At 35.4% G+C, this 14,273-nt stretch overlaps 1 protein-coding gene across 2 annotated transcripts in view; it reads left to right on the top strand.

Annotated features, from left to right (window-relative positions):
• Positions 1–5,380: 5,380 nt before the first annotated feature.
• Positions 5,381–14,273, top strand: part of LOC126705497 (wall-associated receptor kinase-like 22) — a 117,329-nt gene continuing 108,436 nt past the window's right edge. The window contains exons 1-2 of one of the 2 annotated variants that reach the window (XM_050404553.1): positions 5,381–5,434; positions 9,348–9,403. The gene's annotated coding sequence lies outside the window, so the exon portion shown is untranslated. The remainder of the gene's footprint in view (positions 5,435–9,347; positions 9,404–14,273) is intronic. The other variant, XM_050404552.1, reaches the window with a different exon arrangement.

Raw genomic sequence — 14,273 nt, 5'->3', positions numbered from 1 at the left:
AGATAAAATCTTTTATGGCCTGCCAAAAAATCACGTTCAATATACCGACGACGTTTACGTTGTGATGTTGAACCCTTAAGAACTCACCTCATTATCTCATCATCGTCTGAGTCATCCAAAAGCAATTTGCAAAGCCTAGAGTGACCCATGGAGACAACCTTGAAGACAACAGTGTTAGGGAATTATCACAATTATTGCAAAGCAAGCAGAGATTACATTATGGAAAGGGAAGAAGTAGATATATTATTCAATAAACAAAGCTTAAAATCTGTCAAAGCAAAAGACCCCTCGTAAAGATTGATAAGACATAAAGCATATAGTTGATACCACTATTGTATATGCTAAAGATTGATAAGAAATAAAGCAAAAGTCCCCAAGGCTCATAATCTTCTCCTTCAGCACTACGAACTAGAACCGTGTATTGTATATGCTATAATGTTAAATAGTCAAGTATGTTTAACAACCACCAATGTAGGGACAGAAACAAATGACATGAAAGACAACAAAGAGTCCAAATCCCAATCATTCATAGGTCTTGAATTTTTTTTTTTTTTTTTTTTTTTTTTTTTTTTTTTTTTTTTTTTTAAGAATGAGGTCTTGGTCTTGAAAAATTCTATTGCCAATATTTAAAGCAGCCCATATACACTTCCTGTGTACATGGGTTGAGATGTTACTCTTTTATTTATTTATTTATTTTAATATAGTAGGATTTTAAGAAAGCAAACCAATCATACTTATCACAAAAAGAAAAAGTAAAAAGCAAACCAATCACAAACTCATTTCCAAAAACATGGTGGTCTAACAGTTGTTTCCTGACTATAATTAGTACTTACACAGTTACACCCTTAATCAAAGAAAATGTCAACATTGAAATTTGAAAACTCTAGTATGCAAGCAATCATGAGCCCCAAAGGATGCTTAATAACTACCACAACAATTAAAAGGCATGGTATATACACAAAGCATCTAGGCATAATAAGGCCTACTCAGAGCCTAAGACAACTAATCAACCCTATTCCAAGTTTCCAACACCAAAAAGACATTGTCATAATATATGCAACAATACTGGAAGGCAGGAACTATCAAATGCGTAAGTTTCATAACAACATGGCATGATGAGAAAATAGTTAAATATTCCAGAAGACACCGAATAATCCATCTTCTCTTATATGTAGGTAGAAATGATCATACTTGACTATTTAACAGAACTAGACGAAACCCAAATCAATATACACCCTTTTGATGAATTAGGATTAAATTCAGTTTAAGCTGACACAATGAACCTAAGGGACCACTTGTATTGTGGTTTACTCTGAATTTGAAATGTAGCCATCCAAATAAAGCATTTGATCTCAAACTAACAAATGAAGTTCATAACAAGAAAGGTTATAGTAGAAAACTGCATGTGTGTGTGTATGTGTTTTGTAGCTTAATCTGAAATAACCAAGCAATTGAATCGGTATACAAGTTGCTCAATTACTGCACTTGTCTAAATTTAAATGGTGATACCAAATGAATTTATTCGAGACAAAATAAAAAAGCATTAGAGTGTGAGAGACTTCTTATATATTTTCAGCTTAATTGAACTAGGTAGTTGGACCAAGTGTAAGTTACTTCACTTAATACATACAAATTATAGTAAATTAAAATTTGGAATCCAAGAGTGAAGATTGCAATTGAAAAAGCCACTAGCTCAATTTGATGGTACCAAACATTTGGAGCACTTCAAATCTAGCAATTACGAATAAAGGAAAAATCAATTAAGTTTATTCTCAATATAATGACCAGAAAAGAATTTAAGAGAGTCAGAGAGAAGATTTTAAGCTCAAGCTAACAATATAGACCCCATTATCCTGAAACCCTTCAGCATACAAGTTTTTCAATCTTATTATAAGTAAAAATACATCATCAAACATAGAAAGGACATAAGTTTTTCATATAACTAAAAATGATGTGATTACATAAGTGGCACAACCTACTGCCAATTGATCAAGTTGGAACAATACATCATCTACATGTTCAAAACCTACGCTTAAAATAAGCCACTACCAAATAAGGTTGAAACAAAATATCATCTACATATGACAAACCCCAACCCATATATAATTTACTACCAAAATATAGTTATGACAAGACATCATCTCCTTGGGCCAAACCTAACTATTTCCTCTAATTGTTTTCTTGCAAGGATTTGATCCTTGAGATTTTCAAAATAAAGTCTTTCTTTGTCATTCATGCCACTTGTATCCAAGGTCATTATTCTTCCCTCCTCCCTAATAGTTTCAAGACGAAACTTTTCATTTTCAATATCAACTCTATGCGTCTCCCTACTAGTTTCAAGATGAAGCCTTTCTTTTTCAATATCAGCTCTTTCCTTTTCAATATCAACTCTTTGCGCATCCACTCGAACCCTATCCGCTTTGATGTGAAGAGCCTCATTGTCTTGTTCATGTGATTCTTGCGTATATTGCATTTTTTTCGCCAAATAATCCTCAAAACCCTTATCACTATCTGTTCTCTTTCGCTTAGCCTTTTTGGCTTTTCTGCCAATTAGTCTCTCTACCTCCATTGTGTCATCATCATTACTACAAACTTGATCAATCAAACTTGGAGTTTGAGGGAGCCCTTTTGATCTTTCCTTAGGCATACTCCACTTTGGTTGGTTCTTCAACACAACCCAACAATGTTCAAATGCAAAAGCTAATTTTTTGTCGGTTGTTGGAGCTGGTGAAACTTTATATAGATCCTTTGCTTCTTTCAACTAAATTTAAAAAAAAATAAAATAAAATAATTAGTGTCTTGAAAATATTCATAAATTATTATTGTGACACCATTGTAATATAATTTATACCTTGTCCTCGTAAGTCTCACCATTTGGATTTCGAGCTTCAATTTTAGCCATGAACCCTGCAAACCTACTTGTCTCCCTATTAATATTTCCCCATCGACTTTGGAGGGAGGAAGCAGAACGTGTGGTTCCGTAAGTATTATTCTCGTAAAAGTATTGCCACCACGTTTTGTTGGATTAGGGGTGACAATTTCAACTTCGAAACAAGACTCTTGGCCATGCATTGAAGTATTTTGAGACTCACATAAAAATGGTGCCAGAAAATCATCATCCATTTGTGAGATATTAGCATATTGTGTTATCTCTTCTTGGGTATCCATCCCTTTTAAATAAGGAACTTAAAACAGTTAGTGTATGAAGTTAATTAGAGACAACTCACAAAGTCCAAGAGTTCAAGTATTTGTGATAAGTGATTACTAAAATTAGAAATACAAACTTAACCAAATCTACAAGAGTTCAAAGCCTTCACATATTATGATTGGTGGCAGCTTCTTATGTATAGCAACATCCTACAATATATGTTGACAACCCCTAGTCAAAACAATATATGTTGACAGCTTACTCTGCTAGACTCACAGCTCGAATAATCATGCATGGAGAGAAAATGAAAGTGGGTGGATTTGCTATATTATTCCTTAATGTAATCCTCCCATAGCTCCCATAGTTGTTAGTTGGTGTATCAACTATCAATAGTGAGAATACTGATTGGAAAGCAAACAATCCGTGCATTATGTGCAGTAAGTTTGCCAAATATAATCCAATAATCAATCTATTTCGACTATACATACAACAGTAATTTTTTGTTACAAAAATACAAGCCCTTTACACAACCAAATATTAATAGAATACAATAGCAAATATAATTCAAAATATATTCTCTGCAAAAATATAGTCTCTGCAAACACAGCCCATACATGGCCAATATGTACAAATAGAAATCAAATAAAACCATAGAGTTGAACACAACAAAAACCACTGATAGAACCTTTGTATACAACATATTAATTTGTTGAAGAAAAAATTAGTAAACAAGAACACCAATTATCTAATAAAATTGGGATTTTGATAAAATTGGGATTTTGGTAATTGAAGTTGAACCTGAGCAAACTTTCTGAAGATGCTAATCCAACAGCAAGTGAAAACCCCTAGTGATGAAACTGAATCCCACCTCTGCAAACATCAACAACAATTCTTAGATCAAAATCCAAACACAAACACAAGCTGAATCCCCCTTTTTCTTGCAGAAAGAGAAAAGAAACACAAACACAAAAATTCAAACATGGATCAAAACCCACCTAGTAAATTGCTTTGATTTTGATTTTGATTTTATTTGAGAGACTGACGGAGCTTCGATGAATCAGCAGAGGCAGAGGCAGAGGCAGAGGCTTGGTGATTCGGATAGTGGCTTGGTGATCGGAGAGAAAAGTGAGGCTTGGTGACAGCGGCTTGTTGATCGGAGAGAAAAGCGAAGCTCGGTGACAGTGAAACGGATATGGAGATGGGTGAGGGTGAATCAGCAGAGGCAGAGGCTTGGTGATTCGGACAGTGGCTTGTTGATTGGAGAGAACAACGAGGCTTGGTGACAGTGGCTTGGTGATCTGAGAGAAAAGCGAGGCTTGGTGACAGTGAAACAGATTTGGAGATGGGTGAGGGTGAATCGGCAGAGGTAGAGGCTTGGTGATTCGGACAGCGGCTTGGTGATCGGATAGAAAAGCAAGGCTTGGTGATAGCGATGGCTTGGTGATCGAAGAGAAAAGCGAGGCTTGGTGAGACAGCGGCTTGGTGATTGGAGAGAAAAGCGAGGGAAAGAGAGAAGCTTGATGGCGCGAGAGAGAGAGCAAAACCTGGTACTGTAGGAAGAGAGAGAGAGAGAGGGGTTGAACGGACTGTGCGCTATTAAAATAAAAATTTTTTGGATGGCATAGTGCTACAGTGCGATCTCACATATGAGATCGCACTGTAGCACTATGCCAAAAAATTTTGGGCGGTCCCAGGTATAGCCATCCAATTGCTAGAGTAATTTGGGCCCAAATGCCAAATATACTTTACAATTTGGCATTTGAGAAGACCACTGCTGATGCTCTAATACTTGAGTCAACACGCCTATATATATATATATATATATATTCATTTTTCGTTAGTTTATATTTCACATCAAATTTAAGGTTTTATATATATATATATATATAAATTTATTAACTAAAACTAACCCCTGAAATCCAGCGTACAAGCACCCTTAAAAGCTACCGGCAGTTGTAGGTCACGGGATCAATTTCCAAATTAACAGCCATACTCGTCTTTTATCGGCTGCTAGATTTTTGGTGACTTCCATGTTGACCTTGGTCTTCCATGCAATTTCCATAGAAATAAGTAGATATATATATATATATATATATATATTTTGGCTTATCATAAGAAGTCAGGGCTTGGCCTTGCTGTTTCACAGTGAGGCTCATCATCATCAGAGAGAGAGAGAGAGAGAGAGAGAGAGATATGGTCAATGAATGTATTTATAAAGGCAGCGTACAATTCAATCCCCTTTTGGAATTGAACCTGGTTGCTACATTGACGATTCGTTTGCGATAGGTTGCAGCAAAACTCTTGGCTCTCCCAAGCCTTTCTTGAGAAGATTAGATCTGGAGGTGCTGGACATTTCATTAGAGGGCACACTTCACGTCAACTATCCTATGTCATGGTGGAGTCCTTATGGTCGTAGCACACCAAATGTGAGCTTAGCATCAAGTCCCTTTGTCTTCTCAAAATTGAGAAACATATTCGTTGCCATGGGTTGTGCCAACGTGGCTTATCTTCTATCCAGTGATGGCTCAAATAGCTCATTAAGTATATATGGTGGGTGCATGTTCGTTTGTGAGAAAGACACCATACTGTCAAACGGCAGAAGCTGCAATGGCATCGGCTGTTGCAAAACCACAATCCCTTCAGATCTCGACGTGTTTACCACAATTATACAGTCAATGAGCAGAGCATCTTTTGAAAGAACCGAAGATTGCAATTATGCCTTCTTAGTAGATCAGAAGTGGTTCGAGGAAAATTTAACAAACCACTTTGAAGTCCAAAAAATGTCTCACGTTCCTGTGGTATTAAATTGGGAAATAAATGCAAACTTATCTTCTCTTGTAATGGGAAGTGTAGGGGTGAAAGGCCAGTAAGCCTATATCTATGTAAACACCTCCAGAAGGGTTTGTGCTAACAAGGGAAGAAACGGAATCCGATTAGAGCCACCCTGGGGGCGAGGGGGGGGGGGGGGGGGAGAAAGAGGAAGAACCCTTCCTCAACTGGGCAAGGCCGAGGATAGAGGGCGTGGCCTGCCATCCAGAGCAACATTCCGGATCATTCTATGGAAGAGGATAAGTATTAAGAAGGAACAGGACAAAGGAAAGTTATAAAATATCTAAGATAAAGCTGCTACTATGGCATTGAATACTCTGTAGCTGACTGAACCATGCTTTTTAGCCTTATAGTTACTCCCAAAGACTTTAGGAAAGGACTGATAGGACAAGTATCAAAACTGAAAGCTCGAAATGTGTGAAAACTCAAGAGCCTATTTAGACCCCCAATTCAAATTACGACTTGATTGATTTTACATTAATTTAATACTAAGTGCGGAATAGTGTAAACGCAAGCAAACAAGCAGGAGAGCTACTCTAATTCATATTTCAAGTAACACAGCAGTAAAATGAAATGAACAAGAGTAGGGAAGAGAGATGTAAACATAGATAACACTGAGACGTGTTATCGAAGAGGAAACCGAAGAACTTGGCGAGAAACCTCTCCACCGCCCTCCAAGTGGTAATCGATCCACTAGACAATCAATTAGGATACATGGGTAAGCAAGAGACCTTCTAAGCCTAATCTACCCTCTGTACCTAAGCCCTCCAAACTCTACTCCAACAAGGCTTCTCAGAACCCACACCCTACTTTTTAAAAAATTGCTGAGTCTCACACTCGCATCCACACTCACACCTATGCTTCATAGCTAGAAAATTGTTTTAGATGATATTTAAGGATTTTAGAGGAAGTATTAGGAAGAAGTTCTTTTGTGGTGAGCTAATTGAGGTAAGTACCCTTATCCTAATTGGTTTTATTTTACTTATACTATTGTATCTTAACTACTGAAAATTGTTTATAATTGTTACAATTTATTACACAAATATATTTGATTACTAAATATATGATTATATATATATATATATATATATATTTGTTTGAATTCAGATTGATATATATGATTTTGGACAATTTGATTATGTTTTGACTTTGATACCTAGCTAATAGGAATTATTCATTAATACCGAAACTAATTCTATCTAGGACATCACGACCTTATCGTGTTTTTGAACCCAGCTAATGGGGAATATACATTAGTACGAAACTCGTTTCTACTGATTCTGATGCCTAGTCACGGAGATATAGTACGACCATAGTCATAAATATGTAAGATAGTTAAGAATGTGAATATGTTTGAATTTATAAATTATTTTAAGTCAATGAAACTTCTTTAGTTTATTTTAGAAAACTCATAGTATATTATAACTTTTGACATATGTAAAAAATTTTATCTCATAAATCTATATTATTTTGTCAATCTATATACTTATTTCAACTAGTTTGGTATTTAGTTACTTATTGAGTTGTCAACTCACCCCCTCCCCCCCCCCCCCCAACCCTCTTTTCAGATTTTGATCAGGAAGAGTAGTATGTGTTTAGGCTTTCGCTGAGATGTGCGTATAAGTGAAGTTTAGGAATCGTTGAAATAAGATTTGGACTTTTATGTTTAAAAATTATCCTTTGTTTAAACTTTTAGTCTTAAAATATTTAGTCTATTTTTCTTTGTGATGTTGGAAGATTATTAATATAGTTGAACTTTTGTACTTAATTGGATTTGATCTAATATGTCAATTGTTGAGGTATATTAATGCTCTTTGAAGGCCTTGCTTGCTTATAAGGTGGAAACCTTGTAAGTATGTGGCTATTGTTACATGCTTAAAACTCTTGGTTGGATTTAGGGCGTGACAATAAGAATTGACTTTGGTCTTCCATGCAATTTCCATAGAAATATCTAGATTTTTTTTTTTTTTTTGGCTTATCATCAGAAGTCAGGGCTTGGCCTTGGTGTTTCACACAAAGACTCATCATCATCATCATCAGAGAGAGAGAGAGAGAGAGAGAGGTGGGTATGCCGACAACAAAATCAAAATCACCTCAAATTTGAAAGATAACTAAAAGTTTGTGATCTCCAATAATATCAGCCACAACGAGGGTGGCAACAACTCGCTCAATTCATCCAAACTACTTGACCCGTTTTGCTCTATATCACCCCGGTACGGATATGATATTAATTTTCAAGAGGACATATTCAACTATTAAAATAATAAATCAAGTTGGGTGGTGGGTTGAGTTTTTTAAACCACCAATACTTGAGTCAACACGCCTATATATATATATATATATTCATTTTTCGTTAGTTTATATCTCATATCAAATTTAAGTTTTTATTTTTCTTAAACTAAAACTAACCCATCAAATCCAACCTACAGTCGCCCTTAACCACAACTGTGATGCCCCAATTTGATTGATTGTGTGATGTGTGTGGGTGTGTGATGAGTCCCACATCGGGTATTTACTGGATAGATCTGGGCTTTATTAACAACTACAAGGAGCCTCAATTGTGACTAGTCCTTTTGAGGTATAGCGCAGATGTGGCTAGCGCTTTTTTTTGGGTCGTTACATATGGTATCAGAGCCGGCCCGGTAATCCCGTGTGGGCTCAGAGACATTACCCCACAAAGTGGGCCCTAACGAGGACGTTAGGGATTTAAGTGGGGGAGATTGTGATGCCCCAATTTGATTGATTGTGTGATGTGTGTGGGTGTGTGATGAGTCCCACATCGGGTATTTACTGGGTAGATCTGGGCTTTATTAACAACTACAAGGAGCCTCAATTGTGACTAGTCCTTTTGAGATATAGCGCAGATGTGGCTAGCGCTTTTCCTTGGGTCGTTACAACAACATACATAGGAGAGAGAGTACAAATTAAAAGCTACCGACAGTCTTGTAGGTCATGGGATTAATTTCCAAATTAAAAGCCACACTCGTCACTATCGGCTGCTAGATTTTTGCTGACTTCCATGTTGACTTTGGTCTTCCATGCAATTTCCATAGAAATATCTAGATTTTTTTTTTTTGGCTTATCATAAGAAGTCAGGGCTTGGCTTTGCTGTTTCACACTGAGACTCATCATCATCATCACACAGAGAGAGAGAGAGAGAGAGAGTGTGTGTGAGATGGGTACGAGGAAGAGAGATATGGTATGACGATGGGAATGGTGTTTTTATTGTGGTCAATGAATGTATTTACAAAAGCGGTGGGTTTGGGAAACAGTTCATGTAGTGGAGCAGCAGCAGTTTGTGGGAACATTACAATTCCATACCCTTTTGGAATTAAACCTGGTTGCTACATTGACGATTCGTTTGCGATAGGCTGCAACCACACTCTTGGCTCTCCCAAGCCTTTCTTGAGAAGATTAGATCTGGAGGTGCTGGACATTTCATTTGAGGGCACACTTCGTGTCAACTATCCTATGTCATGGTGGTGTCCTGACTCCTGGGAATGTGACTAAGAATGCGACTCAGAGCGCAGAAAATGTGAGCTTAGCATCAAGTCCCTTTTTCTCAAAATATTTTTTTAAATTAAAATATTTACGTGACATTTTTAAATGACCATCTAATTTTTTTAATAATATTTTTATGGTCATGTCAGCGTCATGACAATAAGTAGGGCACTTAACCCAGGGGGTTGGCCATGTTGGTTGAGCTCTTGGTCTCAAAGTGCTTGTACTGGGCTCGACTAGGTATGCTCCCTAGTTCGAGTCCTACTACCTGCACTTTGAAAAGAATTTCCTGGGCCAGTGCTTTACCCATTCGTGGGCTCACCCAGCACGAACAGTAATTAGTCTCTAGTTGAAAGCCTTGAGGAAATACTGTGAGAAACCAAAAAAAATAATAATAATAAGTAGGGCACTCCATTTGTCACGTATGCATTTTCCATTATTAGGTTGACAGCAAGAACCAAAATAGAGGTGATTTTCTATTTTCAGAGACTGAAATAGGCATGAAATCAAGTTAGGGACTAAAATGAAAATATGACCAAAATATAGGGACTAAAAGTGCATTTTCACCTATTAAGTAATGAGTTGTAATATATAAAAAGTAACAATTACTTTAAGTAGTCTAATTAAAAAAAAAATTATACAAGTTTTTTTTTTAATATCTTTTTATCTCTACAAATATATCATTTTATTATATTTTGTGTGTTTGATTAATATTTTTTAAAGGTAAACCATAGAATTCTAACTTCTATTGCAATATATTATATTTCCTTAATATACAACGAAACTTTATAAGTTTCAAATTTATTATTCAAATTTCTCATCTTTTAAAAAATAAGGAAATTATCATAATAATTAAAACACATCACAAAATTATATTGTTATCTCAGCCAAAATTAAAATGAAACTAAAAGAATAAAAAATAGATTTTATAATAATTTATTATTCAAATAATTGCTAGGCATATTCAAATTCCTATTTCCAAAAGAAACTAAGTATTAACACAAATCAAAATTCAACCAAAGTTATAAAAGGGAGAGAGAAGACTTTCTAATGGAAAATTAGAAAAAAATACAATACCAAAACACATATTAAAAAAGAAAGAAAAAAGAACTATCAATCTTAATTAGAGGTATAAGAAAGAACAAAAATCTAGAGAGAGAGTACTCACAGTTTTGTGAGGGAAAAATATGAACTAAATGGGGGAAAATGATATCAAATTTATACAAAATAAAATAGAGAGAAGAAGAGTGAAAATATAAGAAAGATAAAAAAAAAAAAAAAAAAAAAAAAAAAAAAAAAAAAAGTGTAACAGTAAAGCAAAGAGTAGTGGGAAGATAAAGAGACAAAAAGGAAGGAAAAAAGTTTGAAGAAGTTTAACAATATGTGTGAACTAATAGGAAGAAGCTTTTTTTTTTTTTTTTTTTTAATTTTTTAGAATTTGGGGCGGGGGGGGGGGGGGGAGAAAAGTTTAAATAGAGAAAAGAAAATATAGAAAAATAAGTGGATGGCATGGTTGTTGATGTGCAACAAAAAATGCTACGCTTTAGCTTATTATATACATAGATTGGACTAAATTGACCCCCCCCAAAAAAAAAAAAAACCTTATACATTAATTTAATAATTGAAGTAAAAGTTCATAAATTGAATGAACAAGGAAAATTCTAGGAAAACACCTAGAGTCACGCCTAATTTTACGACATTCTTAAGTGTCAATTTGGGATCAGTGCACATTAATTTAACTTTTTACCAAGTACTAGTGTTAATTCCATATGTAAGTGATGTAATTTAATCACAATTTGACATGCAAGCATTATGAAATTAGGTGGTAGACACAGGACTGAACAATCCATACAATCTAACTATTACACATTGAATCAAATGCTAGTACCTTTCCTTGGCACGACCTGAATTGAGACCACTCGCTTAAGCTAGCCTTTAGGCTCCGTAGTGTTGAACTTATCTTTGCTTGCAATATTATCCTTGAGCAGAATGGGAATACCATGTAACCCAGAGACCGACCCAGGTGCTTTTGATTTGCGCTAGGAGCCAGCCTTATCAGCTAGGTATAGTGCTTCTGGATTCACCTCTACGACCCTATTAAGGATTGTGTTGAGTCTTTGTATTTGTTTTAGGTAGAACTCAATGAGTTTCCTTGAAGTGAGTTGGTTTTTTTTTTTTTTTTTGAGAAAAAAGTGAGTTGGTTTTTGTTAGTACATTTTAAATTAAATTATGTTAAAACTTAAATTAAGAGAAGCTTAGTAAAAGAGATTTTTTTTTTTTTTTTTTGGAGAAATAATTACAACATGTTGCTAACCCCGTAACTCGAACCCTCCCTCTAGACCTCCAAGCACTTTATGCATAAAGGTGCTAATTCAACTACAAGGCTTTTGGTATTAGTAAAAGAGATGAGTTATTTAATAATGAGAACTTTTATTAAGAGACTCAATCTCCTTGTCCAAAGTAGTCCACAAAGTCGAATTATTACCAAAGATAGTTTCCCAATGACTAAAAAGTTTGTAATCCCCAATAATATCATACAGAACTAGGCTTGTGCAACAATCTGCTCAATTCACCCAAACCGCTCAACTTGCTCTGCTCCACATCACCCCCACATGGATATATTCCAAGTGAACAAATTCAACTATTAAAGTGACAGGTCGGGTTAGGTGGTAGGTTGAGTTTTTTAAATAGCTAATACTTGAGCCAACACGCCTACACACACACACACACACATATCTTTTGTTAGTCTATATCTCATATCAAATTTAAGTTTTTTTTTTTAAAAAAAAAAAATTTATTAACTAAAACTAACCCGCCAAATCCAACATATAGACACATAACCACAACATACATAGTAGAGAAAATCCTAATATTAAGAGTCCAAATCTTCTGTCTCATATATTGTGCTCCACTTCTGACTCCACCAATAAAATTTAGACAGCTGGCCTCTTTCTTTTAAGTGAGATAATCCCTAACGTTAACGTTAAAATCAAGAGAGTCAATACCGTACTGGAGACTGTACCGGTTTAACCAGCGATACGATATATTTCGGATACCGGTCAATACCGGTGTACCATTTCGAGTTTACCGCTATATATATATTCATAGATTAAACTAATTTGTAATCTTAAACCCCACACAAGTCCAAGTCCAAGCCTAAGCCCAAGCCCAAGTCTATATATCCATATCTATAAAAAGAATTAAAAAACAAGTTAAATTTTAAATACTAAACTTACCTTTCAGTGCTTTCACACGTGAACTAACTGAGGGCTTAAAAAAAAAAAAAAATAGAACAACTGACAATTGATAGGACTTTTGACCGTTTTAGGGGCTAGGAAATAATTAAAAAAAATGAAAAAAATCTGACACATGAAAGTTGCTTTTCACTTTATATATAACTTTTGCAAGCTGTCAACTTTATTGGGTGTTTAAAGAAGCTGAAATTTAGGCTATTGGGAATTTGAAAGAGAAACTGCAATTTAAACCTTTCTTGGATGCAACCCTTCCTGCCAAGAAAGAGAAAGTAAATCTGAAAGAGAGAAAGAGAACGTCGGTCAAGAAGATCTGGAATTTGAGGGAGGAAAAACCATGCGCGATGAGTTTGAGAAACTGCAAGTGACGCCGGTGAATGGAGAGATGAGAGAGTGAGAACTTTTTTTTTTTTTCTTCTTCTTTTTCTTGTTTTGGTCTGGTATGCATTTACCAGCCGAAATAGCCGGATTTTGCCGGTACGGCCTGTATTTTTTCCAGTACGAAACAAGGGGGTATTTTGTACCGGTTTCCTGGTCGGTACGGTATATACCGGCCGGTATGGTACGGAATTGACTTCCTTGGTTAAAATGAGACTTTTTTTTTCCTCTTCCGCAGCATTTGTTTCTCCTCTCTGGTTGCTGCTTTTGGGTTTTTTTTTTTTTTTTTTTTTTTTTTTTTTTTTTTTTTTCTCTCTTCTCTATGTTGTCTCAATCTCAAGTGTTCATCTTCATCCCCACTATGCACCAGTTACAGATAGGGGTGCAAAATCTAACACAACCCACAAACACGACACAACTAACCCATTTATAAATAGGTCATGAGTTGAGGTTAAATGGGTTTGGGTCATATTCGGGTTGGCACGGCTAACCTGTTTAATAAACGGGTCATGTTCGTGTTCAACATGTGAACCCATTTGAGCCGTTTAGCTTATAAAGTTATTAGTTATTTTGACATTAGTGCTTAATTAATGGTTGTTTTTATATGTTTATTACTATATTTTTAGATGTAATTGTATTTTAATTTTTGATATATGGGAATTGATAAAAATTATATAGGTTAGGTATGACCTATTAATCAAATAGATTATTAAATGAGTCATTTGTAATGACCTTTACATGACTTGTTAATTAAACAGGTTTAAAGTGTTAGGTCGGGTTGACCTGTTTAATAAACAAGTTGTGTTCGGGTTGAGGATTCTTGACACGTTTACTAAACAAGTAGGTTTTGGTTAACCCATATAATTGAATACTCATGGCTCGACACAACACGAACCCGACTCGCAAACACGAATTGCCACCTCTAGTTACAGACACATCCGTCTCTCTCTTTGAATCTTTCGTTCGTTTTTTGAAAAACCAATTACAAACACACCAGTAATAGACACATCTGGAAAGGAAATCTTCTGGGTTTTTTCGTTACTGAACATTTTGAGGGTTTGATGTGGGAGTAAAGTGTGGAGAGAAAAAAAAATGACTTGTCTATGGTGATAATGGTGTTTGACTTTTGTTCCATTAGGAAACATGTGGAAAGAAAAACTTTTATG

This window comes from Quercus robur, chromosome 11 (assembly GCF_932294415.1).
Source record: "Quercus robur chromosome 11, dhQueRobu3.1, whole genome shotgun sequence".
NCBI lineage: Eukaryota > Viridiplantae > Streptophyta > Magnoliopsida > Fagales > Fagaceae > Quercus > Quercus robur.
This window is presented reverse-complemented; position numbering and strand designations above follow the sequence as displayed.